Below are 18905 nucleotides of genomic sequence, written 5' to 3'. Positions count from 1 at the left end.
TCAGGGTCATCTCACAGCAGTATGTGTCAGAAGTGGAAGTAGAACAAAGGTCTTCTAGGCTTTAAGATCAGCTCTCTATCTACTACCCCAGCTGGTTTCTCATAATCACAGATGGCAAGATATAAATATATTAATAAAGTATTAAACCTTAGAGAAAGGTGTTTATTACTTTGTGAAAGGCACACTGAGTCAGAAAGGAATAACACTATTGGATGAACCATGCATGGTGGAATGACTTTTAAAAGGCCCCAAATGACAGAACTGGAGAGTTGGAAGGGATCTTAGCAGCTTTATAGTCCACCTTATGAACAAAAGGAGTCCTCATTCTAACATATCTAAGAAAGGGGTCATCCAGCCTTTTTCTGAAGACATCGAGGTGGGAGGGAACCCACTGTCTCTCTAGGTGTTCATTTTCTTTTGGGACAGCTCAAATTGTTAGGAAGTTTTTCCTGACATCAAGCCTAAACTGCCCTCCTTGAAACTTTCCTTCATGCCACTGATTCTTCCTTCTAATAGAACACATCTAATCTTTCCTGTAACTGACAAGTCTTCATGTACTTGAAAACAATTATGATGTGTCCTCAGAATTTGCTTTTCTCCAGACTAAACATACCTAGTTCCTTCAAATTATCATCATTTGACATGGACTCAAGGTCCTTCACTCTCCTGAGGGTTCTCTTCAGGACACTTTCCAGTTATCCAGTATCCCTCTTAAACTGTTGTGCTCAAAACTGAACCCAACGGTGCATATGAGATCTTAAGAGAGCAGAGTACAGTGGGATTATCACTTCCTCTTCCTGGAAGCCAAGCTCTTCTTAATGCAACCCAAGATCACATTAACTTTTTTAGGCTTCTACATTACAATGCTGACCTATATTGAGCTTGCAGCCCATTAAAGCCCTTAGAGCCTTTGCAGAAAGACTGTCTACCCATGTCTCTCCCATCTCATATTTGAGAAATTGATTTTTTGTACCTTAAGTGCAAGACTTTATATTTATCCCAACTGAATTTTAAATGGTTAGACTCAGCTCAATGCTTTTGCATTTCAAAATTGTTTTGGATCCTGACTCTGTCTTCCATATTAGGTATCCTAGCCATCTTTGTGCTATCTGTAAATTTGATGAGAATATTATCTAAGCCATTTATCTAAGCCATTGATAAAAATCTTAAATGACACATGGCCAACCACAGTTCTCTGGGCTAATTCACTAGAGACTTCCTGCCATGTTGACACTGAATTATTAATTATTAGTCTTTGAGTTTGGTCATTTAACCAGGCCCCAAATCCATCTGAATCTAGTCCATTTGAGTAAGTTGAAAAGAGAGTCAGAAGTTGGGGGAAAATCTAGCTCTTCACCTCTTGGGAGGAAGGAATTTTCTTTCCTCACCATCCTCTATCCCATTAACTACTGTATTTAGCAGTGGAGCTGCTCAATCTAGCAAATGAGGAATCAATTCAAGAAAGTCTGAGGCACATTTGAGGGAGCAGAGGTGAATCCCTTATAGACAGACATGAATACAAAGAGGCAATCAATGAAAGCCAGAAATAGCTTCAAGCAAGCAGAGAAGAGAGCTGGCTGAAAACTTTTGAGGATTGTGCCTTGTGATGAGCAGACCTTTTGAAAGCAACTGAGCAACTTGCCTAGCAGAGACATTGAACCTAGGGAGAATCTGTGAGGACTCCGCAGGAAAGAAAGGACTTCAAGGTCCATCAATACTGGGATAGCCTTGGCCACATGATTTCTCTATACGACTGCCTCAATATCTTTGTACCCAAGGTATAAGTCTACTCTTCCCACAAAAACTACATTTGTGAGAAAGTACACCCAGGTTTTTGGAGGATAGTTTTTGTAGCAGCTATTTTTATTCTACCATCTTAGTAAATGTCTTTGCTAAGAGCCAATTGGGTCTATTGGCTGATTGGTAAAGGTAATTGTACTGGTTGGGGCACATGAGCTGACATTTTAGTAGTGGGTATAAATAGGATATTCCTAGAATTTGAAAGAGTAGTCATACTCCTGGGCACCCTATCTACAAATCTGTGAATGCTTTGTTTGGGGAGTGGTTGCACTTGTTTTTTTGTGTTAATATTATAATCAAATAAAATTTAACATAAAGCTAGTCTTACATGTTTGATGTTTTACATAATAATTATTATCCTGATTGGTAATGAGGTACACATATCAAATAATTCACATTAATGAACATAATTAATATTAGTTGGAAAGCAAGGCAGATCTTGGAATATGCTTGAATGAGAGTCAGAAAGCTTGTTTTGTTATTGAACTGTGTGACTTTGGGAAAGTTTCTTCACTTCTGTGGGACACAGCTTTCTCATCAGTAAGAAGAGCTTTACACAAAACCTATGAAAAGATATCTCCCTTCTCTAGGAGGGAAAGCTGGGGGGTAAAAACCATAATGTTGGGATTGGAAGCTCAATTCCGTGTGGACAGTCTCAGGCGGGTAAAGGTGGGAGCTTCTAAATCTTAGAGCTCTCACGAGACCCCCCCAGGAAACGGCTGGGAATCGAGGTGAACCGAGCTATCTCGAGTAATTCCGCCTCTTCCCGTGAGAAACGTGATGGGAGAGAGATCTCCCCGCCCTCGAGATTGTCCCGGATCTGGGCACACTATTGTTATCTAACAGCACGGCATTCAGATGCAAACTGTGCGGCTGAAGGTTAAGTAGGATTGAGGAAGCCTGAAAGCTCTCTTAGCACGTGAGGAGCCAAGAGGACAGTAGGCTCCACTTCTCTTCTTTCCTCTCTCCCCTCCCCCTCTCTCCCCGCTTGTACTTCTACTTCCAATCCCTTAAGATCTTAGCCTCCTTAGGAAATCTCCCCCTCTTCCTCCTAAGGAAGACCTCCCTGCACTTGTAACCGAGACCCTGAAATAAAGCTCAACCCTTGTTCGACTCTGGAACGTCCTTTCTCTCATATGAGCATCCGGTTTTGGCCAACCGAAGACCTCGGAGGTGAGGTAAGAAGACTCGGGTAGCCCACACAGGCCTCTAGGCCTGGCACCATAAACTCTCTTTTCTTGCTTTTCCTCCCCTATTTAAGTCAGTCAAACTAAAGGACTGACTAAGCTATGTGATTTTAATTATTAAGACTGTCTATCTGAGCTTCTTCATCCCCCTTTATCCTCACTGCAAAACCCTCCCACATCATAGCTTATCTTCTCCTTCTTTACTCCAGTCTCTGAGGAAGAAATAGCTTTTCTTTCCAAAACTAACCTATCTACTTACATCTCCAATGTCATCTTCTCTTAACTCCCCATCAATCATTTCCTTCCTTTGCTTTATTTTTATTCTTTCCCTATCTACTGATACAACCCCACATTCTACAAATAAGATCAGGTCTACCTCATGCTTAAAAAATCTTTGTCTTGATTCTGCCATGTCCTCAAGCTACTGTTTTATATTTTCTTCCCTTTAATTGTGAAATTCCTGGAAAGAATTTTCTATAATTGCTGCATCTACTTTTTCTCCACCTGCTCATGTCTTTACTCCTTGCCATCTGGCTTCAGAGTCTACCCACTCTTCCCTTTCTCCAAGGTTACCAAAGATCTCTTAATTGCCAGATCTGATTGCCTTCTCTCTGTCTTCATTACCTTTCATCTTGAGAGAAGTTATTATATTCATAGCCAATTATTAAATTGAGATCCAGGCTTTTCTCTTTATTATTTCTTCATTAATGCCTAGCTCTTGTTAAAGTCAGTCTCTGAAGGACCTGACTGATTGATGAGGTTACTCCTAGCCCTCAAGGACTAGCTCTTCAATCTTGGGCAAATTCCTTGGCCTACTAGGAGACCTAAGTTCTGTTTGAAGTATCAACAGAATCCAGTCTGGGTGAGTCCTTACCCCTGGGGAAAGGAGCCCCTGTCTTTGTACCCCTTCGTTAGAGTTTAGGGTAATCAAACTCTTGAAGGAGAAGACCAACAAGAGAGGTCTGGATTCTCCTGTTCAGATTTCTGGAGGTCTCTGAGTCTCATGATTAAGTCACATTCTCAGCAGGAGGAACTGAAGACTTCTAGCCCACCTCCTCATTAAATGCCCACCAATCAGGATTGACTTTCACTTTCCAGGGACATTCCCTTTTCAAGATATTTAAGGCTCTCAGGGTCTCCAACGGGGGGGGGGGGGGGGGGTTTGTTATCAAGAAAAAAACCACTGACCATCAATTTATTGATTTTTGGCTAGCCTAAATAATAAATTGATTATTAATTCATTCATAACAACCTCTCTGCAGCTTTTGACAATACAGACCTTTTGGACACTTTTTTCTCTCTTGGCTTCTATAACATAATCCCTCTTCCCACCTGCCATTCCTTTCTAGACTCCTTTGTGGAATCATAATCCATCTCCCGCCTACTAAGCATGGATGTCCTGAAGGCACTATCTTGGGCTCCTTTCTCTTCTCTCTACATTCTTTTTCTTGATTAGCTCATCTACTTCCAAGAGTTCAGGGAGCATATCTATGCTAATGATTTCCAACTCTGTTGGACAAATTAATCCCTCTCAGTTCAGCTATAAGTCAACCTTTTAGAGTCACCTGCAATAAAAATCATTAGTATGTGGCAGGCATTGTGCTAAGCTCTGGCAAAGACAGTCTGTGACCTCAAAGAGCTTACAGTCTAATGGGGGAGAAAATCTGGACACAAGCAAGCTATATACAGGATAAATAGGAAATAATTAACAAAAGGAAAGCATTGGAGTTAAGAGGAGTTGGTAGACTTCCAGTAGAAAAGGGAATTTTTAGTTGGGACTTAAAGGAAGCCAGGGAGTTCAGTAGTCAGAGCCAAGGAGGGAGAGTGTTCCAGGGGTACAGGCAGCCAGAGGAAGTGCCTGGAGCTGAGAGAATGGATTGTCTTGTTCATGGAACACCCAGGAGACAAGTGCCACAGGACAAAGGGTAAGTCATAAAAAGAATGGAAAGTTAGGAGGGGGCTAGGTCTTAAAGAGCTTTGAATGCCAAATAGAGCATTTTGTATTTGCTCCTGGGGGCAATAGGAAGCCGCTGGAGCTTACTGAGTTGGTCAGACCTATGTTTTAGGAAAATCATTTAATAGCTGAATGGAGGATGAATTAGAGTGGGGAGAGACTTGAGGCAGATGGACATACCAGCAGACTATTGAAATAGTCCAGGTGTGAGATGATGACGACCTGTATTAGAATGGTATCAGTGTCAGAGAAGAGAAAGGTGTGTGTATTATAGAAATATTGAGAAGGTGAAATTACCAGGTGTTGGCAATAGCTTTGAAATGAGGTATGTATGCATGTGTATGTGTGTGTGGGGGTAATAAGAGATAGTGAGGACTCTAGGATGACTTCTAGGATTTGAACCTAAGGGACTGGGAGGATGGTATTACCCTCTACAACAATAGAAAAGGTGTTGGGGGGAAAGAGTTTAGGGGGAAAGAGAATGAGTTCTGTTTTGACACAATGAGTTTAAGATGTCTACCTGAACTAATTTTCTGATTGGCAGTTGGATGTGGAAGATTGAAGGTCAGTAGAGATTAGGGCAGGAAAGGCAGATTTAAAAATCATCAGCCTAGAGATGATAATTAAATCCCTAGGAGCTGATGAGGTCACTAAGTGAACTAATATAGAGGGAAAAGAGAAGAGGGTCCAAGATAGAACCCTGAGGGACACCTATGGTTAGAGGGCATGATCTGGAGGAAGATCCAGCAAAGGAGACAGAGGAGTGGCCAGATAGGTAGAACAAAGAGAGTGGCATCCTGAAAACCAAGAGAGAAGAGAATATTAAGGAGAGAGTGATTAATTGTATTAAAGACTGCAGAGAAGTCAAGGAGAATGAGGACTGAGAAAAGGTCTTTGGTTTTGGCAACTAAGAGATCATTAGTAATTTTGGAGAGAGTAGTTTTTGTGGAATGATAAGGTCAGAAGCCAGATCTTAAGGGGTTAAGAAGAGAGGGAAAAGAGGGAAAAATGAAGGTTTCTATTGTAGAGGAGATAGAGGATAATAGTTATCATGGATAAAATAATCAAGTGAGGGCTTTTTCAGGATAGGGAAGACATGGGCATATTTGTAGTCAATAGGAAATAACTGTTAGGAATCCTCCAAAATTCTGTCCTTGTCAAGAAGATCCATTGCTGGTTATTATATCCCCTCCATTGCTTGGCCTACTGGATTTTAATTATCCAATCTGCTTCCCAGATGCTAATCATGTACTTTTCTGTTTTGTATACTTATTCCAAAAGTTATGTAGTCTCTCACTTAAAGGAACTTAAAGATTTCCCCGGCCCCCCAATTTGACCTCCTCTTCATGGATGGGTTTTTAAAATCAAGTTTCAAATTTCTTTCCTAGATTATAATCATTTTCATCTGCTCTTTAAAACTCAGATAACATGTTGGTGATACCCCTGATGGCAGTAAGGGTATGACATTTCTGAAACTTGCTATAGTTATATTGAGAATCACAGGATTCAGAGCAAGAAAGTACCTTCGAAATCATTTAATGCAATACCTGTATTTCATGCATGAGACTATTGGTTCCCAGAAAGGTAGAGGGTTTTGCAGTCACACAAATATAAATGTATTGGAATATTATTGTGTCAAATAAAACAGTGAATACGAAGAATTCAGAGAAGCTTGGGAAAGACTTGTATCAACTGATGCAGAAAAAAGGGAACAAGAAGAAGAGAACAATTTACAGGATGATCATGGTAATGTAAAGGAAAGAAAATGAAAGACTTTATAACTCTGAACAATATGGTGGCCAAGCATGGCTTCAGAGGACTCATGATAAAGCATGTCTCCCACCTCTCAGCAGAGAAGTACTAGACTAGAAGGAAGGAATAGCCATACATTTTCAGCCATGGTCCATATATCAAGTTGTTTTGCTTAATTGTACCTAGTTGTTGGAACAGTTATGTGGCTCAGCAAATAGAGCCCCAGGTTTGGAGTTAGGGAAGACTTGAGTTTAAATCTAACCTCAGACACTTACTAGCTGTGTGACCCTGGGAAAGTTATTTAACTCTGTTTTGTCTCAGTTTCTTCATCTGCAAAAATGAGGTGGAGAAGGAAAGCAAACCTCTCCCCAAATGGGGTCATGAGGAATTGGACATGGCCGAACAAAAACCTAGTTGTTACAAGGGACAGTTCTGGTGGTGGTGGTGGTAGGGGTGGGGAAAGGATGGTGGTGGTGGAGTCAATTGGGAAATAAAAGTGATGTTTAAAAAGAAATCAAAAGCATCACTAAAACATAAATTTTTAAAAGGTCACAGAATAGTAAATGGTTATGGTAGGAGTGCCATCAATATAGGGTCTCTGCCATGTAGATTGAATTAATTTTCTCCTAAAAGTTAGGGAAGCTGTTCCAGAGACCTTAGGGTTCATGGTACTGAAGTGATAAAGTGAAGCTCATGAGGAGTCAGTGCCCTTTAGACTTGAGAAACAACTTATTGTAATGTGAGTCAATATAAACTTCTAATCCAACACCCTTGCCTGCCTAGATATATTTTTGTACAAATATGAGGGGAAGCTGTGTCTACCTGGACTAGTGCTGTATCCTTGTTGAGTATACTTTTCCATACTATGGGGGCAGCTAGGTGGTGCAGTGGATAGAGCACCAGTGCATGAGTCAAGAGGACCTGAGTTCAAATCTCACTTCAGACACTTGACACTCACTAGCTTGTGACCTTGGGCAAGTCACTTAACCCCAGTTGCCTCATCCTAGGTTATCTCTAGTTATCCTGATGAATATCTGGTCACTGGATTCAGATGGCTCTGAAGGAGAAGTGAGGTTGGTGACCTGCACAGCCCTCTTTCACTCAAAACAAAGTCAAGTGCAAGTCATGCCATCATTTCTCTGATGGCATGGTCTTCTTAGGCAATGAGGGACAAACACACACACTTTTCCATGCTATTGGTTTGCATGTATATGTATGTGTATATATATCTATACATTATATAATCTATCAATATCCTTTTTTTTTTTGGTCAAGTATTGGACGTTCTATGAGTTTCTCATTTTGTTATAATCCTGAGCTGAACTATTGAATTAGCCTGAATCGGCCTGGCCTAGGATAGTTCATAAGTGAGAATCTGAATTCAGATTGCTTAGTTCACAATCCATTTCTACTTCTATTACACCATACTGCCTCGTGACTGGAGAGGGGTATACATCAGTCATGGCTGCTGCCTTCACTAACCTTACTATTTCTATAGATTCTACTCTTAAGTGCTAGGCATGATATCAGAGAGAAAAGCAATAATGGAGGGATATAGTAGTAATAGTAAAGGGTGGGGTAATTTTGTTGTTACTCAGTTGTGACCAATTCTGTGAGCTCATTTGGGATTTCCTTGGAAAAGATACTAGAGTGGTTTGCCATTTCCTTCCCTAGCTCATTTTACAATTGAGGAAACTGAGACAAATAGGGTCAAGTGACTTGCCCAGGGTTACAGAGCTGGTTAGTGTCTGAGGTCAGATTTGAACTCAGGTCCTCCTGACTCCAGGCCCAGTGCTCTAGCCACTTCACCATCCAGCTTCCATAGTAGTAGTAGTAGCAGCAGCAGCAGCAGCAGCAGCAGCAGCAGCAGCAGCAGCAGCAGCAGCAGCAGCAGCAGCAGTAGTAGCAGCAGCAGCAGTAGTCATTATTGTCTTTAAGGAAGCATTGTAGCTTCTGCACCATCTTTCCCCTCATTCCTATCCCACCCAGGTTAGCTTTCTCCCCTATACCCTCCCTCCTTATTATGAGATAACTTATAGATAGAGAGAAGAGGAAGGTGGGGAAAAATCTATTCAGCCCTGTGGAAGATCCAAGAGGGCAGAAGATAACATATCATAGTCTTGTAAATCTCTTCTGCAAAACCTGGCAGAAATACAAGCTGCTTCCATGGGTTATGTCTTAATTGGTTTAATTTAACCAATTCTTTAACAATTAAAGGGTTAAAGAAAGTAGATTTCCAGGGGCCACTGAGTAATTTTGTTTGAAAAAGGGGAGGTAGGCCAAATAAGTTTGGCAACCTCTGAACTAGAGGATGTCTATGCTCCCTTCTTCTGGGGAGGGCAGTGCCAGAATAGTAGTAACTAGCTGGGCAATAAATACCTGAATAAGTGCCTTTCATACACATTTACTATTTTGAAAGATCTATGATTTCATTGGTGTGATCATTCCTTCCACCAACACAGATCACTGCCCCTTCATGCCTCCTCACAAGGAGTCCTTACACTTCTTGTCCTTATATCCCCCTAGCGGAGCTACCCAGTGCACAAGAGGCCTCTCTTTTGTCCTTTAGTTTCTTGAGGGGTCCCTGGGTAGCACTGAGCTGTCCATCTGCGAAGTCTCATTCTTACCATAAGGCTATGCCCTATTTTCTGTTACATCCCTAATAATGTCTTTCCGTCACTTCTTGCATAAGAGTAATGTTGATAACATATTGCATTAGAAAGACACACACACAGACATAGACAGACACAGGGAGACAGAGAAACTAAACAAGACTGATGGAATTTTCCTATATTATTCAGTACATGAAACTAGTTGTTTTCTAGCATTGTTTAGATTTGTTATAATAAAATAATCATTTTTGATGTCTTATCTTTTTTTCTTTGATTGGTGTGACTATTTAATATTCCAAGTGTGTTTGTTTTGTTGATTTACATACTTTTCAGTCCCTGGGGGAGCTAAAGAAAAAAACTGTGATGAAAGAATTTACAATCTGTCTGTCATTTATGGGCTCACTCAGAGACAAATTGCCTGCCAAATGCAATTTGCATGAATTAATTCTCCACAAAGAGGAGTGTGAGACATTAGATTGTTTTCTTTCCTCCCTTACCACATGGACATTTGGGCCCTGGCTGCTTTTTCATTTTCTACCTTTTCCCTTTCTTGTTTTGCAAATGTCACACATGCTTTGGAACAGCTCTCTCAAACACCAATTTGAACCAACAGTCTGGGTTCCCTGTGTATTGCTCTTTTGTCTCCCTTTAGGGTTCTAGGGGACCCAAGGGGGAAGGGGGTGGCTTTCTAGTACTATAGGTCAGGTATTCCCACTGTTGTGCTCCCCCATAACTCTAATTTGATATTTGATCCTTTAACAAGTCATACTAAATTAGCTTTTATTAAAGTGGTAGTATGGTAACAATAGTTGGAACAAAACAGCAACCTTCCTCCCCAACAATAATCCAATCCAACCAACCAACCAACTAGAGGCATTCTCCCTCACAAAAACACACAGAGTGTAGGAGAAAGTGAGCCTCTGCACAGAATAAATGTGGTAAGGATGGGGTGATTCACAACTCTGGAAATCTTTTTTTGCTGGAAGTCCTTTTCTTTCTTTTCAGGGGAACCTCGTGATTTTCCTTTTAGGCATGGTGTATTTTTCTGCTTGGTTCTGACCAGAAACTCTGAGGGCCTTCCCTCTCAGATTGATTCTTTTGTGAAGGCAAAGTAGGCCATCTTTTGCCTAGCCTTTGGCTGCTGAATGGGTGTTGTCTCAGGCAAACTGAGACCTGAGAAGGACCTTGACTTAAGAAGGTCAACCTCTCCCACTGCATTTGGGGCCATCACCCCTTGTCCTGACTTATGTCTCACCACTGGATGCTGGTGACACTGGAGGAGAGAGTGAGGCTGACGACTGCATAGCTCTGTCTCACTTAAATTCAAGTCACTTGGCAAGTCAAGACATCACCCTGTTGACGTCATTGGTCCTCTTTGAGAATGAAGAATGAGCAACAATAATTTTTCTGCTTACAGAGTCTTGAAGCTGCTTTTCCTAAATCTGACTAGTATGTAGACACCACTGCCAGCTATTCAAGAAACCCTGCTGGGGCTCTGATGAGAAAATCAAATTCTCCAGTCCTTCTAAGTTCACAAGGTTGCCCTCTGATCAAGAGGTTTGGGAGGAGGCAGAGTCTCTACTTCTTCCTTACCTTTCCTGTCTCTCCTTCCCCACCCCCAACCCCCAATAATTACCTCAGGAGTTTGGCTAGAACAGTTGTATCCTCTAAGCTGCTAAAGCTCTGGGTTCTCAACTCAATTGTAATTTTCTAGACAGATGTGTCAGGGCATATATTAATTAGTTTAATGCCTTTGACTTTAGATTAATTGAGTCAATAAGATATGTTCTCATCTGATTAAAATAAAAGGGCAGCTAGGTGGCACAGTGGATACAGCACCAGCCCTGGAGGACCTGTGTTCAAATCCATATAGGTATACACACACACATACATATGGGTATGTATGTATATATTTTATATACATATATAGTTTGTATATATAATATGTATTTTATATAAGTATATACATAAATGCACACATTTGTCTACTAAGGTAATTTGTTAGTTACTTTAAGTAGGGAATGAGGTAATTTATTGACTGATTGATTCAATCAATCCCCACCCTCACCTAGATTCTGTTTGAACTGCTTCAGTTCTTGGAATGAAGGAAAGAGAAGAAACAACTATATAGTGAACAGAGAGGTGAAAGGCAACATGGGGATAGCATTTTCTTGTTGTTTTCTACAGTTATTCCTTTCATATGACGGGGGCAGGGGTGAGGCTCCTCTGTGATCTGGACAATCCCTATAAAATTTTTTGGCTCTCCCTTCATACCAGGGAAGAAGTCTGAATTTTTTCTTTTTCTTTTATGGGGTGTTTACAGTAACTTATTATAAAATTTGGGTTAAGTATTTGATGATAGGCTATATTATGTAATACTATACGTATATTTTATGCATTTCTGAGTTTCTAAGCTTTTCCTGTTTTGTCTGTTGGCTTTCATATGTCTTCTGTGGCTTCTGCAAAAGTCCCCCCAAATTCCCACTTAATTTCTTATGCTGACCTGTGATATGTTGAAGCTGCAATGGAGAAAATAGAAATGTGGAAGGGATAACTATAGATCCTAATGGCTGGTCACTGAATCTTCTTGAAACCAATGAAGACCTGAGTTCAAGTAATGGCACACAATGGGCTCTAAAAGCCTAGGTAAGAGAATTAACTTCTCAGTGCCCCATGCCATTCAACAAGACTATAAACTGCAGAACAAATTCCTCAATGAGCGGTCCTTACATTGATGAAATAATAGGAACCAAACAAAATTGGTGAGGAGGCGGGAGATATAGTATTGTTTTTCTACCTAAACCCTCCCCTTTTCCAAACCTCCTTGTTCCTATCAAAGACAACACTGTTCTTCCAGGGGCAGGGGTTCATAAGTCCAGCATTCTCCTCAATCTTCTCACCTCACTTTCCGTTCACTTGCTCAAATCTTGTCACTTCTCCAGTTACAATGTCTTTCATATTTTCATTCTCTTCACTCATAGAGCTACCTCGTTATTTCAGGCCTCCATATCTTGGGCCTAGAATGTTGCCACAGCCTTCTCACTGATTTCCTGCTTCAACACATTGCTGCCAAAGATATTTTCTTTAAGTGCAGCCATGACCATGTGACTCTCCTACTCAGCTAACTCACTGGTTTCCTATTACCTTTTAGATCAAATATAAATTCCTCTGTTTGACTTTTAAAGCCCTTCACAACTTGGCCCCAACCAAGCTTTCCATAGTCACTGGATATCCTTCTCCCTCTCTCTCTCCCAGCAGCCAAACTGGCCTTTTTTTTTCTTTTGGTCTTATCTTCTGTTTCTATACTTTTCCATTGGCCATCTCTCATACCTGGAGTCCCAACCCTCCTTGCATCCACCTTCCTTTACTATGTAGTTCGGGCACCATCTTCTGATAAAGCTTTTCCTGATTCTCCCAATACTAGCGTCCTCCCTCCCAAATAACTTTGTATTAACTATTTTGTATACATTTGTATTTACTTAATTTTGTATTTGTGTTGTATATTTTTATATATGTTTTTCTTGTCTCTCCATTAGAATGTAAGTTCCTTGTCATTAGGGATTATTTTTAAAAAATTAATTTATTTGTTATCAATTTTCAACAATCACTTCTATAAGTCTTAAATTTTCTCTCTTAATTTTATTTACTTAATTTAATATTAATTAAATGAATTTAATTTAAATTCTCCCTCTCCCCTCTGTCTCTCTCTTCTCCCTCCCCAAGAGGGTATGCAATCTTGTTTGAGTTCTACACATACATTCCTTTTCACCTTTTCACATTAGTCATGTTGCATAGAAGAATGAAAACGAATGGAAGAAACATTAGGGATTATTTTATTCTTTATATTTGTATCCTCAGAACCTAGCACAGTGTCTGGGACATAGGAGAGATGCTTAATAAAGATTTGTTGGATTGATTGATTATGAGGTGACCCAAATTTGAGCAGAAATGAGAAATCTAGAGAGATTGAAAGAGGGTCTGATTAGCTAAAAACCTGTTTAAGTTCAGATCATCTTTCCTTTCTTTCGGGAAATATAGCTATGCATGTATGTTTGCATATACATTCTATGTAGGGATTGTTAAACAAAAGAGGGGCGTAAAGTTTTTCACTATAAATTCCGTCCTTGGACTGGAAAGTGTTTAAACACTTAACTGAAACTTTTGGTGCCTTTGGCAAACTTCATAAAATGTGCCTCGGGCAAAGAACATGAAACATTCCCTCAAAACAACTTTTTAAGACCATTTCAGTTGAGGAGCTTTAAGGACACAGGAACAATGCGTCTTGGATGGAGGAGCATCTGAAACCTTGGAAAGTGCTTTCTGTTGTCAGAGACCCTGGGACACTGAGGCTTCTGTGAGGAGGATACTGCCAGTTGGAAGGAGGGTAAGAAGGGATATTGGAGAGCATGTAGAAAGGTGCCAGACTAGGGAGGAGTTCGCCTCAGCCACTGGGGAAGAAACTGGTCATCTTGTAGACTCCTATTTTAATGAATCCTTCTTAAGTAACGAAGCACTCTTGTTTCCAGCTGCTGGAAGGTGAATGCTGTGAGTGCCCTTGACATTTTGATTCTTCAGGGCAAAGTTCCAGTGGTTCTACTGTGCACAGTGAGCTTACATTATTTTTTTTTTTCAGAAAAATTGCAGTTATACAAGATTCTAGCTGAGGGTATAGAGGTGAGGTGACTTAAATGGTGAGGTCATAGAATGATAGAATTAAAACAGGAAAATACCTTAAAGCTAATCTATTCTATCTTCCTCATTTTATAGATGGAGAATGGAGGTCCAGAGCAGCACCACGATTTCTTTGCCCAGAGTCCCACCATATCAGCCACAATTTGAAGCCATATCCTCTAAATCTAACAAGATACTACCCTGAAGTAGAAGATATGATTCCTGCCCTCGAGGAGCTTACCATTTCACTGAGCTGCATGAAAATGTCTTTTAGACTGGGAAAGTGTTTGGCTAAGGAGTAGAAAGGTGAGAGTCTTCACTATGTTTAAGGCTTTTACTGTAAGATACCAAGTAGCGGTTGCAGGATGGATTTGGATGGAGTCATTCTGTAGAGATGACTAAAGACATTACTACACTTAGATGAGACTGAAAACCAGGGCAAAGCACATTCTCTGTACCTACATTTTTTATGCATAAATTCTGGTCAATGTAGGTGATAGGGATAGTGGTGAGTCACACCTTTTTCTTCTGCAGCAGCTGGAGAGAGAGGTCAGGGCTTAGAATGAGCAGGTGTTGCTCTGCCCACAACCTGGATTATTTGAGGACCCAGTATAGCAGACGCACCATGAATCTCAGATGAGATAATGGGTGTAAAGCAATTTGTGATCCATTAAGCACTATATAAATGCCAGTTATCATCATCATCCTCATCATCATCTGATTGCCAGGTCTCCAGTGATGATTTCATTCTTACAGACTTCTAGTACATTCCTTCTGAGCTCAAGCAATGTTTATAGAACAACACAGATGTGTGCTGGTCAATGTTTAACAACAAGGCTCTCCAGAAAAAAAAAGAAATGTATTGCACACTTTAAATCTGCATTATTATCACTTTAATAGAATTTATCTGCATCATCATTACTTTCTTAACTTTAGAAAATCAACAAAATAATAATCAAGCCCTGATTTGTGGCACTTGCCAATTTCTGAGGTGTAAATGCTCATACTGAAAATGGAACAAATTTAAAATGTTCTTTCTTATCTTTTTTTTTTTTTGGACATCACTAATATGGGAGGTAGGTAGCACAGTGGCTAGAGTATTCGGCCTGGAGTCAGGAAGACCTGAGTTCAAATCTGTACTCAGATATTTACTAGCTGTGTGACCCTGGGCAAGTCACTTAACCCTGTTTGCCTCAGTTTCTTCATCTGTAAAATGAATTGGAGAAGGAAATGTCAAACTACTCCAGTATCTTTGCCAAGGTAATCCCAAATGGGGTCATGAAGAGGAAGACATGACTGAACAGCAACAAAATATGGGAATTTGTTTTGCATGACTATACATATTTGTAATGGGTTTTGTTTTTCTGATTTTCTCTTTGTGTGGGGAAGGAGAAAAAGGGAAGAAGAGAATTCAGAATTAAAAATAAAATAAAATTGAATTTAAAAATTAAAAAAAAAGAAAATTTAGCAGTTCCCTTACAAGCCAATTAGAACTGGTACCAGCAGACCCTTGAAGCTTGGCATTATGGAGCTGGTAGCACAAGGACCAAGCAGAAGCCCTTTTACACATAGCTTCAGTAGTTACTTTTTCTCTCATCCTCCCATCCCCTTCTTTGCAATTTTACTTCTTTCAGATACATCTCCCATCTTTGCAGCCACCTGGTTAGTGGCAACATGATGGAGGTGAGGGATGGTTTGATGGTGAGGTAGCCACTGATGGGCACAATGTTCCTCTGAGACTACTCCCACTTACCCTCTTCCATGCATTTCTGGAATGTCATGGAATAACAAGAACATAATCTGGAGCAAGGTCTCATTACCTGGACTGGTAACAGACTTCAGGGTGTCTGTTAACTTGGATGGGAAAAATTATATATTACATCTTTGTTTTCACTGACATCCTATGTGCTTCATTTTATTCCTTTAAAAACATTATTCTGAGAAAGGGTCCATAGGCTTCACCAAATTGTCAAAGAAACAAAAAAAAAGTTAAGAATCTCTGATTCAGGTCCAGAAGGGACCATCTAGTTCAACACCTTTATTTTACAAATAAGGAAACTCAGGCAGAGAGGTTACACATATGTGTTAAATGAGAGAGGTAGAATTTGCATGTAGGTCCTCTGCCTCTTGAACCTCTGGTACCACATTGGCTCCCAAGTGAGATATACAGGGTGTGTCAGAAGTGGGATATGAACCCATATCTCTGTGTGGAGACCAGAACCCTCATGCAGGCAAGGATGGGCAAGCTTGAGTCTAGTTCCTTAGATCATTTGGCCATCAGGACAATCAAGAACATAATTGGATGTTTGACCTATAGTAACCCTCAGTAACTGTATTTTTAAAGCTCTGTACTTTCAATCCCTAACTGACAAGTTTTAGAGTCATAAACCACTCCTCATCCATCATAACCATGTCCTAACATTTCTCATGCTATGATTAATTTTACTGAAGTCATACATTGAGTCTAATGCATTCTGTTTACATGGTTATAATATCTTAAGATATCAAGATACCTTAAGATATCAAGACAACTTGTAACAATACTTTTTGCTTATACTTTTAAATTTGATGATACTTTAAAATTTTTAATTAAAATGAAATGACTTTAAAATTTTGAATGAAAAATATTTTAACCTAACAAATAATGTTTGATTGCCCAGTATTTCTGGCTTAGTCAGAACTAAAAGTTTTTACTTAAAATTAACCACATCTGGCAAACAAAATAAGAAACTGTAGTTTCTGGCAAAGAAGGGGGGAAAGAAAAAACTCCTGTGTTTCTTCCTTAATCCAAATTATTTTTCTTGGCGTTGTCCGCTTTAAAAAGCTACACAGAGACACATTCTTTGAAAATGATCTTACCTGCTAATTACCTCCAATGTTACTCTCTCCTACCCCTTGTACTCCATACACTTATCTTCCTCCAGACTTAGTGTCTTTCTGTCTCTTAAGGATTTCTGATTTAGGAAGCATTTTGGAACCAATTCAAGAATTTACTTACAAAAAAAATTAAGCAATAATCCAGATGGGGGAGAGGGCTCTTTGCAAAAACAGGAATTCTGGGGAAACTCCAGTTAAACCAAAATTATTTGAACTTTGTTTATCAAAATTTCTCTTTTACTGGAATTCCCTTGTGAAAGCCAAAATAACCACATTATGACCCCCCTTGTTGTTGGATAAGGAAAAATTGGCCACAAATCCAGCATAGTATCAGCATTTTCTTTAAGATTGTAATTGGAGATAATCTGAGATTGCAAAATAGCAGGAATTGGGTATATTTAAGGAGACTGCACACAGACGCTGTCACACAAACCTAGAATCTTTTAGAAGCTCCAGATAAGACATTTCTGCTTATGTGTTTTGATTAAAAGAGTAATTATTTATAAAAGCTCTATCTCAAATGCATCAACCTTTAGAACAATGTTTTCTTACAGTGTGATTTTTTCAAACCTCTGTGGCTTACTTTGGACAGTAATAGCAACAATGTAGCCAGTCCTGCTACAGCTACATCTGACAACAGTGGTCAGTGCCTCTCATACCTGGAATGTGATTAACATTAGAAGGGCCAGGTGCATCAATGGATGTGAAAAATCAGAATTTTATTTAAAATAAACATTTTTATCCTATCTCTATTTTCTTTACCTTATGGATAAGAGACAAATGTACTATGTTAATTGACATGGCTTGGTCCTTTGAGGTATTCTTAAATTTTGGTCCTTCTAGCTTAAAAATGTAAAATGAGCCACATATATGTGATATCTCAAATACCAAATTTTGTTTAAAAAGAACTGTGTCACTTTTTGTAGTAGCAGAGTTGGGAAAAAAAGTAAAGGCCAATCAATTGGGGCCTGACTAAAGAAGTGCTGGTCCGTGAATGTAACAGGCTATTACTGTGCTATAAGAAAGAGTGAAAATGAAGAATACAGAAAAGCATAGAAGATTTATATTAATTGATGCAAAATGAAGTCATCAGGACCAAGAAAATACCATAAATGATGGCTAACAATGTAAATGGAAATGACAACAACAGTACAATTGAAACTAAATGCTATGATATTATAATGGGCAAGGTTGGCTCCAGAGAAAAGGTAGGAGAAAGTACTTCTTCCACTTCTTAGTAGAGGTGGGGGATTATGGGTGTGGAATAATGTCAGAATTTTTTGATGTGTTGGTTTTCTGAAATAGTTCCCCCCCACTCTTATTTTCTGTGTTATAAAGGATGACTTTCTAGGAAGGAGAATCCAGAGAGGGAAATATTGGAAAATGTCAGTGATATAAGAACAAGATATCAAAACAATTTACAAAAAGAGAATTGACCTTAGTATGATGTAGCTACTTTAGCTTTGGAAATAGTGGTCATTGAATAATAATAATGTGATTTCATTTATTTTATTAGTGATGCATCTAATTTTTCCCCAAAGATTTTTAATTAATGAAAACAAGCCCCTAGTTCTTAAGAGAAAGAAAATACTCACCTTTAAAACTTCTACTTCAAACTTAGCTGTCTTGATTAATGAGAGCGTGAGCACAAATGCACCTTGTTCACTATATCTAGCTCATAGACTAGACCTTGGTCGTAAAATATTTACAACCCATTTGACTGTCCACTCAATCTAGTTTGTCACTTGTCTTTTGCTGCCTGTTTAACATTCCTCACTCTCCCACCTTCTTTTCTCTAGAAAGAATATATCCCTTGAGTGTAGTCCAGTCTTTTTATCAACTGGTCATTCTTTCTGTGACTATCCAGAACAAAATTCTCTTCCCTGAACACCACTCCTGGATATATGCTCTCTCCCCTATAGCAGAATATGAGCTCCTTGAAGACACTCTCAATTTTGTCTTGCTTTATATGTCCAGTGTGTAGCATAGTGTCTGACACATAGTAAGTACTTAATAAAGGCTTATTATCTGTCTTTTATTTTTATATTCCTA

This window comes from Notamacropus eugenii, chromosome 4 (genome assembly GCF_028372415.1).
Source record: "Notamacropus eugenii isolate mMacEug1 chromosome 4, mMacEug1.pri_v2, whole genome shotgun sequence".
Lineage (NCBI taxonomy): Eukaryota > Metazoa > Chordata > Mammalia > Diprotodontia > Macropodidae > Notamacropus > Notamacropus eugenii.
This window is presented reverse-complemented; position numbering follows the sequence as displayed.